Source organism: Chanos chanos, chromosome 9 (genome assembly GCF_902362185.1).
Source record: "Chanos chanos chromosome 9, fChaCha1.1, whole genome shotgun sequence".
Classification (NCBI taxonomy): Eukaryota; Metazoa; Chordata; class Actinopteri; order Gonorynchiformes; family Chanidae; genus Chanos; species Chanos chanos.
Window position 1 is genome coordinate 2,994,050 of NC_044503.1, and position 9,494 is coordinate 3,003,543.

The window sequence follows — 9,494 nt, forward strand, 5'->3', positions numbered from 1 at the left end:
GGTAAATGTCTCTTTTTTTTGGCCAGTGTGATGTCTCCAAAACTCAATTTCCAAATTTCTTGACAGTTCATGAACAGAATACTGGTATATATATAAATATATATATATATATATATAGACAAACTGGAGTGATATGTGCCTAGTTTGTACATAAAGGTCCCTTGATTTAAGAACATCACTCAAATCTCCCACAAAGACCAATGACTCCCTGTTACTTCGACAAAAGAAAAGAAAAGAAAGGTTGTGCTTGTCTTTTAAAACAGATGAAACTCCCACAGCAATTATAGGGAGATTTCCTTTAGTGTCGTTTACTCCTATAGAAGAGAGAGCTAAGTCCCTACCAAGCTCATCACTAAAGCCAAGAGCTCATCTTTCACAAGGTTTCATTTCTTTTTTCTTTTCTTTTCTTTTCTTTTTTTTTCAGAACAACTTTTTATTGGAAAACTTTCCTATGAGGAGATGAGTCATTAAAAGAGCTATTTCACCAGAACATATGTTACATGGTGAGAAGACAATTACAGTTTCATCTGATCTCAAACCGTTTCCACTCCTATTTCCCCGGGGAAAATAAGTGTCAGATTTACGCTTCTTTATGGCTTCAGTTTTTCACACAGAAAAAAACCCCCACTGAGGTTTCAAGTTTTTTTTTTTTTTTTTTTTTTCACTACACAGATTTCTTTATTGTGTCACTACATTACAATTTCTTTTCTCTCAGCATCCACTTCAATAATGCAGAGTCGAGAGCACATTTAGTAGATTTACTAGAGTGAAACAATATGACAGCCATGAGCAAATAAGACCTTGAACTAAATGACAGTCGGATAGTTTGTACTTACCTCAACGTGGCTCTGAACAAAACTCTAAAAATACACCGACACCTCAACTGGAAACTATGTGAGCAGTGTGAGTTCATATGTGTGTGTGTGTGTGTGTGTGTGTGTGTGTGTGTAGAAACCATGATTCTGGCTGCCTCGCTGGTGTCTGCATGGCTGAAACTGTCTCTTGGTGTAAACATCAGACACAATCTGGACCTAATGCAGACACGGGTGTGTGTGTGTGTGTGTGTGTGTGTGTGTGTGTGTGCGTGTGTGGTGGGAGGGGTGTCTATTTTAAGGACACGGCACTGGCATCACTGGGGGTTGATAAAAGGATTCGTGTTCTGGGCTTCTCATTATCTGACACAGCCACTGATAACAGTAAACAGACTGAGTTGAGAAGCTCATGGCTGCGGGGGGGGTCGGGGGGGGCGTGGAGGGGCAAGCTCTCGTTGCCATGACGAACATCAGCCGGGCGAGCTTTGTAGTTTAATCTCACTGTTGACGACCTATGACCTGAGACACGGTTTAGGGTTAAAGTCAGAGAGAAGCAGAAAGCATTGTGAAAACAGATCAAGTGGATGCAGATTAAATTCAGAAGAGTCCATTTAAGTCCATAAGAGTCTATGTGTGCCTGCTGTTGTGAAAATCTGACCACACACAAATTATACGCATATTCCAGAATACACAGAATATACGCAGATTCCACCACTGTTGGGGACAAAATGAATTCTGGGAGAATTTTTGTGCAGCACAAACACCATAAGAGTTTGTTTGACATTACCGGTGTTCCTTTTAAACGGGTGAATTCACTGTGCATATCGCAGCTACAGTTTAAGAGTCACAAGGTCTGGTGCAGAGTGCTCTGCCATAACATTCACAGAGTACACGTGGATTCATACTACGGGACAATGTAATTACATGTACTCCCACATGCCACAGCAAATACTGTTTGCACAAATGTGACATGCATTAGAGTGTCCTCGGAGCACAGAACCATTTAGTACCACCGTTATGCATTGTTCCTGTTCCTCACATAATATCAGAGTCGAAGTTGATAGTTCATATCCAACAGTCTGTGTGTGTGTATGTGTGAGAGACTATAAAACCCTCATGTCTGTTTAGAGTGATGTGACACACCATCACTGCTGAACACAAAAGGCACAGCCTGGGGGTCGGGGGAGGGGGGGGAGGTGCTAGGGTTTTTTTTTTTTTGTAAGGAGAACCTCATCTTAGGCTGGGGTCCATGCTTCATTCGTACTCCGCTGACAGACCGCAAGCCACACTTTTATTCTCTCTCACCGCCGAAATTCATCATTTTCACACACGTTAGCTTTTGAAATGAAATACTGCTACAGTCGCCGGCCATTTCTCACCTCGGCACTTTTCCCCGCCCAAATAATCAAAAGGTAGTGATTGTTTTTATCCATACAATACCTGTAGTGTTTATTTACAACCTCGAAAATTTTGCAGAGGAACAACAACAACAACAACAACAACAACAAAATGATCAAAGAAAATTTTATCTATATGTTTATATTTAAAAGTTACCGTTACCAGGTCTGGGTCAAATACGTATTTGAGGTTTTTGACCCAAAAAGTCTGGTAGAGCTCCAAAACTGACTTTAACCTCACGCACAGAATTTAATTGTTTACAGACGGCATATTCATATCATTTCATTGTATTTCCTTAATGAATGAAGCAAGAACATGGTTGTTTGTCTCACTCTGTAGAGTTATTTTTTTGTCTGTCTCAGAGGGAACTGTAGTATCACTCAGACGGAGAGAGGGGTTAGAGATGCGTCTTTCGCGTGCTCCTCTCTGAAACACATGTACAATTATACATTTACAACCTCCTTCACCAAGATTCAGAGAACGGAAACTCAGATAGCCCCGCCAGATCGTGGCGTGAGGAAAAAAAAGAGGGGGGGGGGGGGGGGGGGGGGTATTGCGTTTCAGGTTTGTGTGAACCCCTTTTTATGCTACTTAATTCCCGAGCAAATCGATACTCATTTGTGTCAAAGCTGCAAATGGTTGAAACTCGAAACACGGGGCAATACAGAGAGAGGATGTTGAGAGTGCACCAGAAACCGTGCATCCTAGACTTGCTAAGCGTCTCATTGGCCAATTCCTGTTCTACTTTTAGACTAATATCACCTTTATGAGCTGCTCTTTCCCCGTACGACACATCGGAGACTATTGAGCTGTCAGGTTCACATTTCGTATAGTGCCGTTTGCAATTACTCAGCTGTTAGTGCAAGAAAAAAAAAGAAAATGAAGGATCCAATTTTCCTTTTGTCAGAATATCTTTAATGTGGCCCTTTCATACCGTGACCGACGTGAATGAAGCCTCTTTTATAGTACGGAGCTGATGATTACCATTATGACTCATCAAATCTCTTAAACTTTCCACAGAGCTAATTTTTGAACATTTTGTGTAGACGTCTTATCATGTCTCACACCTCTATGTATATTTATATCTATAACCTGCGATCTGTCTGGATGGATATCTAGATATTTGACATTTTCCGTCAATATTCTAACAAAGTCAGATTTCCCACTCATGTACCAGATGTTTAGTAATCCTTGATTGACAGTAAATTTGTACCTTTCTGCTGTACGAAACATCACCAGAATACAGAAGTTATGCTTTCATTCCCACCTCTCCACTTTTTTCACTGATGGACTCATTCTCTGTAAGACACAAAGGCCCCGAAAACAGCAAGGGCAGGATACATCAGGTCCACCTGCAGCCCTTCAAACAGGAAGCCGAGCTGGCTTTGCCTCTGATGATAAAATCAGGACAGAGCTGGGGTTTTTTTTTTTTCTTTCTTTTCTTTTTTTTGTAAAATATCCTAAGGTTTGGCAGTTTGCTTCAAACACGCCTTGAAACCATGGGAGACTAGAACTTCTGCTGCGGGAAGCTCTGTTCATCATCCTCCCACAAACTCAGACAGTTACAGCTTTGAAAACCAATCTGTAATGACGGTTTTTTGGGTTTTTTTTTCCGGGTGCCAGCGTCCGTGTCTGATTGCGTCGATTCGATTCTCATAAAGCGTTTATGAGTTAGCGTTGCGATAAAAAGGTAAAAAGAACCGTCGATTAGCCTTAACCCCTTAACCTTAACCAACACAGCAACGTGGTTGATTTTTAACTCTGAAAACATATCCCCTGCAATACAAGGATTTTTTGTTTTGTTTTGTTTTGTTTTTTTCTGTAATAGGGTCTGGGGCTTATCACACTCTACTGCCACTGCATATTGACTGGGATAAGACCACTCTTAGAGTCAGTTTAGCTGACCTCGAATAAAAATAAAAGAGATGGAAAGCCGTGAGCTCACGCTGCTTCTAAGAGTTCCAATTACAGAATATGCCTTTGGAAAGATGTGCGTTTTTTTTTTTTTTCTCCTTCTTTTTTTTTCATCTTTAATTCATTAATGTGAAGTACGTGCCGGCTTCAAAGCATGTTCCCTTGAAAGCCCCCACCAATTATAAATCTCTCCGCCGCCTGCTTATCCAGGGGTGACTGTGTAGAAGAGACACTCATTTCTGCCTTGTTTCTCTGAGCTGAGAGAACACATTATGGGGCACAAACAGAGCCATAAAACCCAGCGCTAAAACCGCGACATTACGGCCCGCGGAGTCGAAAAGCGGAGACCTCTCCGAGCGCTAAGCAACATTTATGGCTTCGACTTTAACCTTGTTCGCTCGTATATGACAGACTAAACACTGCCGTCTCAGGGCAGTAAAGTGTACACGCTCCGGAAACGACATAACCTCAGCCCTTGACTGACTGAATACGAAGGCCGCAGGAAGAGGACGCTGAGATCCGTGCAAATTAAGAAAAATAAATAAATAAAAAGATTCACGCTAGCGATAGGGGCAGTAATTTGTTAGATATGACTTTTTTTCCCGATCAGATACTAAACTCTGATTGATTTTTTTTTCCTGCCTCTTATGTACAGTTTGTTTAATGTTCGCGATTCATTCAGTTGTGGATTGGTAATATTTCAGATAGCAGCGTGGGGACATTGCTCATCTGTAATGAGGATTTCAGTCTCTGCAAAAAAAGTCGATAGATATGCATCAGCCTGCTGGCTCTGGGTTTGAATGAAACAGAATCAGTCTCACCGCAAAACGACAGATATGAATTTCTCACCGCGCGCACACGGGACGGCGAAAGCCATTTCAGATCACGTTTCCAATAACACAGAGACACCATTATGTGCCTTGTCATTCAAAGGGAAAGAGCAGAAGCTTTAGCAAAATTACTGAATAACTACACTAGAGAAAGAGAGAGAGAAGGAGAGACAGAAAGAAAGAGAGGGAGAGAGAGAGAGAGAGAGAGAGAGAGAGAGAGAGAGAGAGAGCGAGCAATTCCAGAGTTTGTGAGGATCTTACAATGGTGAGCACTCACAAACACAGCAGGTGCGCATAGAGTTTGGCCCAGTCTAGTGTCTGTTCTAAATATCTCAGCCCTTGCTGAAACTAGCCATTCATCATCACTGCTGTGAAGACGCTGCAGCAGAGACTGGAGAGAGCCGTGTAGACAAACCTCCCGTCTTCAGCACGACGTCTGATGTTTTTCTTTCTGATGACTGATTTGTAGAGTCAGTACTTGACTAATTTCCCATATTTATCAAACAATGAAGATAATGTTGACGAGAAATGAGGCATGCGAAAAACATTGTGCTTCCCATTCATTTTCTTCAAAGAAGAATCTGGAGCGAGTTGTTCTGGTTGCTGCGGAACAACACGGTCGCATGTTATTTATTTATTTCCTTATTTGTTTAATTTAATCCTAGTGTATTTCACTGCAGCGCAGCACAAAGGTAACGGCGAAAGCAGACGTACAGGGCGGATGACGTTTATTCCATTTTGAGCCTGTTTTGCATGCCGAGTTAGATTTAATTCCTCATCGGGAAAGAATTAAAAAAAACTGTCTATCTGCCAGTAGAACACTTAGCTAGATGGAAAAAACCCCCCCAAAAAAACAAACAGCCAACAAACAGGACAGATGCAGGTTCTGCTCTGTCTATATTAATGTCTCTGTAGATTACGCGTCGCGGGGTGACAGCAGGGGTCAAAACTGGGAGCTCGCGACGACAAGCGGCTTTTCAGCGGGCACGAGCGCTGGCCAACAGCTGGCAAGACAGCGCAAACCAGAGCTAAGTCCCGGCGATTAAACAAACTGCCCGTGTCCAGCCGCTGACTCTCTCGGCTCTGACCGAGGCTCAAGTGTTTGAGCACCAGGCGCACGCGTGGTTTACACACACGAAAACCGTCTGCGTCCGCGTTGGGTGACCAGGTGCACCGCTGTGGAGGAGAGTGGAAAGGGGTTGAGGAGGTGAAAAAAAAAAAAAAAAAAAAACAGAGGAAAAAAAAGGATGCCACCCGTTTTCTGTTTGGCCCAAGGCCTCTTGTTCTGAGTGAGACTACTGAAGTGTTTCATTTGGAAACAAACAGGAATAACTAATTGTACATTTCAAATGCAAAGCATTCCCAGCAGGGAGTGTTGAAGGGCTGCGTGAAACAGGATTTGTGTGTCTGTTCCCACAGGAAGCCAATAAATCAGCATGCCAAACACATTCTTTGCCCAAGTCAGACATCGGAACGAAAACAATCAAATAGGCACCATTATATCCCTGGTCTTTTTTTTTTTTTTTTCCAGGAGGCAGACAGAATCTGATCAAAGCAAAGTCCCAGTGCTCTAACAGGAATCTCTAAAGGTAATTTAACTACCCTTCAAACGTGTGTAAAACCGAAACCTTCAAACGAAGAATTTGGAGAGTGGTGACCACACAGTGAGTTTTCTATTTCTTTCTGTAGGACCTTATAAACACACATACATTTTTGTATTTGTTTATGCTGCAGCCTTTACTGAAAACAAAATGTCACAGCTCATACACGCCATGCGTTTGTATAGGACACGTCAGCAAACATGAGGCCTTTAAAGGACATGCATCTTAAAGGCATTATTATATTTAGCATTACCGCCGAATATCATTTAGCCTTATTACCACTTCAACATGATGGATGGCTTTAGGGCACATGTGAGCCAGGAGGAGGCATTTTGAGGTTTTTGCGTGATTAGACTGAAGGAGTGATTGATTCGCGATTGATTAGATTGTCCTTTGCATTACTTAAGAAAACCACCGTTCATTTCATGGGAGTATCTGGTGGTTTCTTAACGAATCAAGGTTCATTCAGCTGATTCACGGGCACCTTCCTCCACCCCCAACCTTTCTTTGACCCTCCGCAGACCCAGTGAATCTGGCTTTAATGACGGATATGCACTCTAAGTACTCTAGCTGAGTGGGAGGCATTTCAGTTGGGCCAGATTCAAGACATTGACCAATACAAGTGCAATCAAGGCTAGAGTAAGCTCTTCTACTGTCGTTCTATCTCTTTTTATTATTTATAAATACATAGATACACACACACTCACACACAGTCACACACACACATTCACACACACACGTGCACACACACACACACACACACACACACACTCACACACACACACATGCACACACACACACTCACACACGCACACGCACACGTGCACACACACGCACGCACACACACACACACACACACACACACACACATGCACACACAGGCACTCACACACACACACTGACACACACTCACACACACTTACACACACACACACACTCACACTCACACACACTCACATGCACACACACGCACACACGCACACACTCACACTCACACACATACTCACACGCACACACACACTCACACGCACACACATGCACACACACACACTCACACACACACACGGAGATCATTTGCTTTTTGTATCTTTAAAATTCAGTCCGGGAACTCCTGAAGAGCAAAGCAAGACCACGAAACATCAAAGCTATTTGAAATTGATTAATGAATTCCCACAGGGGTTCCATTTAAAAGAACTGCCTATGTCAAGATCTGTTTTTACATTCAAGCTATGCCGTTGTTCAGTCTCGCGGAGAATGTGAAACAGCTGTTCATAGATGGCCGAGTTTATTTTGCGGTGTTACAGGTGATAGCTATTGCACGGAGCGGCGACTGTGCTAACCCCTACGGCCAGCGAATCTGGCGACTTGATCCCCTTTTCTAGGCTTGTTACGAAATCAAACCCACTTACAAACAAGCGACACAACACGCTCTCTGTTCCAGCATATGCTTCAATTTGCATAATAAAGTCGTAGCATCTTTTATCTGCTCTCCTGATGTTGGAGACACACTGAAAACAACACGAGGGGAATGAGTGAACGTAACGATAAGGAGCGATACCGTCCGCTCTCCACGACACGTGGTCGCATCAGTAAACATTTCGAGGTTTAATAAAGAGTCTGAGACCTGATTAAAGATGCCCCGCAGACAGTGACATTTCCTTTGTAGTTCACTTTCATTTCGAATGGAAATGCTTACCGAAATATAACGACAGCAAACACAGATAAACTCCACTACCGCCTCTCCCACTGAAGCCAACCAGTTTGTTTGTTTGTTTGTTTGTTTGTTTGTTTGTTGTGTCCACACTGTGACATTTTTAGGGACGAAAGATATGTTGTAAGGCTTATTAAGCATACCCAGCTATACTGCTGAATAAAAATACTTATAAAATATGTTATGTCCATTTGCAAAGGTCAGAGTACATGATTGCAGGCAACAAATGTGGTCACATCAAATGCGTGCCAAGAAACTTGCCCTGGCCACAACGTTCTAGAACATTCTCTTCCTGTGGTGTTGAGTTCGGTGGCTCGAAATGAACACACACTAACCCTTCCTAGATATGGTTAAAAAAAAAAAAAAAAATTAGCAGTGGTGGGTGACTGTTAACTTGACCAGGCTCTTTGGGAACTGGTGTATGAATGTTGTAAGGGATTTTCATGAAAAGAACTACAGAAGTCAAGGTGTACTTCGCCCAAGACGTCCTTTTGACATTGTCATTTCCTCTTGGTCTCAGACTATTTAAAAGAAATACCGCAGGGTGCTGGCAATCATTTCCAATGTGTTATTTTAGCCCTCGAAGATTTACTCATTCCCGGTTCGCCTCATGCCGGTACTCCACTCTGGAACTATGTGATCGATCATCACTCGGATGATGGAGATGGCTAGTGCAAGTAACAGCTATTCCATCTCATTATTTTCTCCAGTATCACAGACTGGCGATGTACATGAAATATCGTCACTTCATAGTAATAGAAGTTACACAATAGGTTTTCGATACTGTTGTTCGTTGCGGCAATGTACTCTGAGATTATGACTGAAAAAGTCGATAACGTTAACGAATGAATTAGGCTAGAGCAGATTGTTTTTCAGGTGAGCACATGCAATGTGTGGCTTTTAAACGGTCGACTATTAAAACCTACGGCTCAGAGAGAAGCACGTAGGCGTTGTATAGTTGAGCACTTGCAGTTTGATTGTTTATACGGTTGATTTTAATTTAATGTAGCATTTAATGTAGCGCTTGTTAAGTATTGCCGCCTGACTAGCTCTCCGTTCACTGCAGTGTTTTGTGCTTTGTTCTAACTAGCATTTTGCTAATGTGATTTTCAGATAGCACTTGTACCATACAAACACAAAGCAACTCAACAAAGCTTTTTTTGAGTTACTACACCTGAATACGTTTAGTTTGTGAAACTCTGGAAACAAACGACTACTGATATTGGAA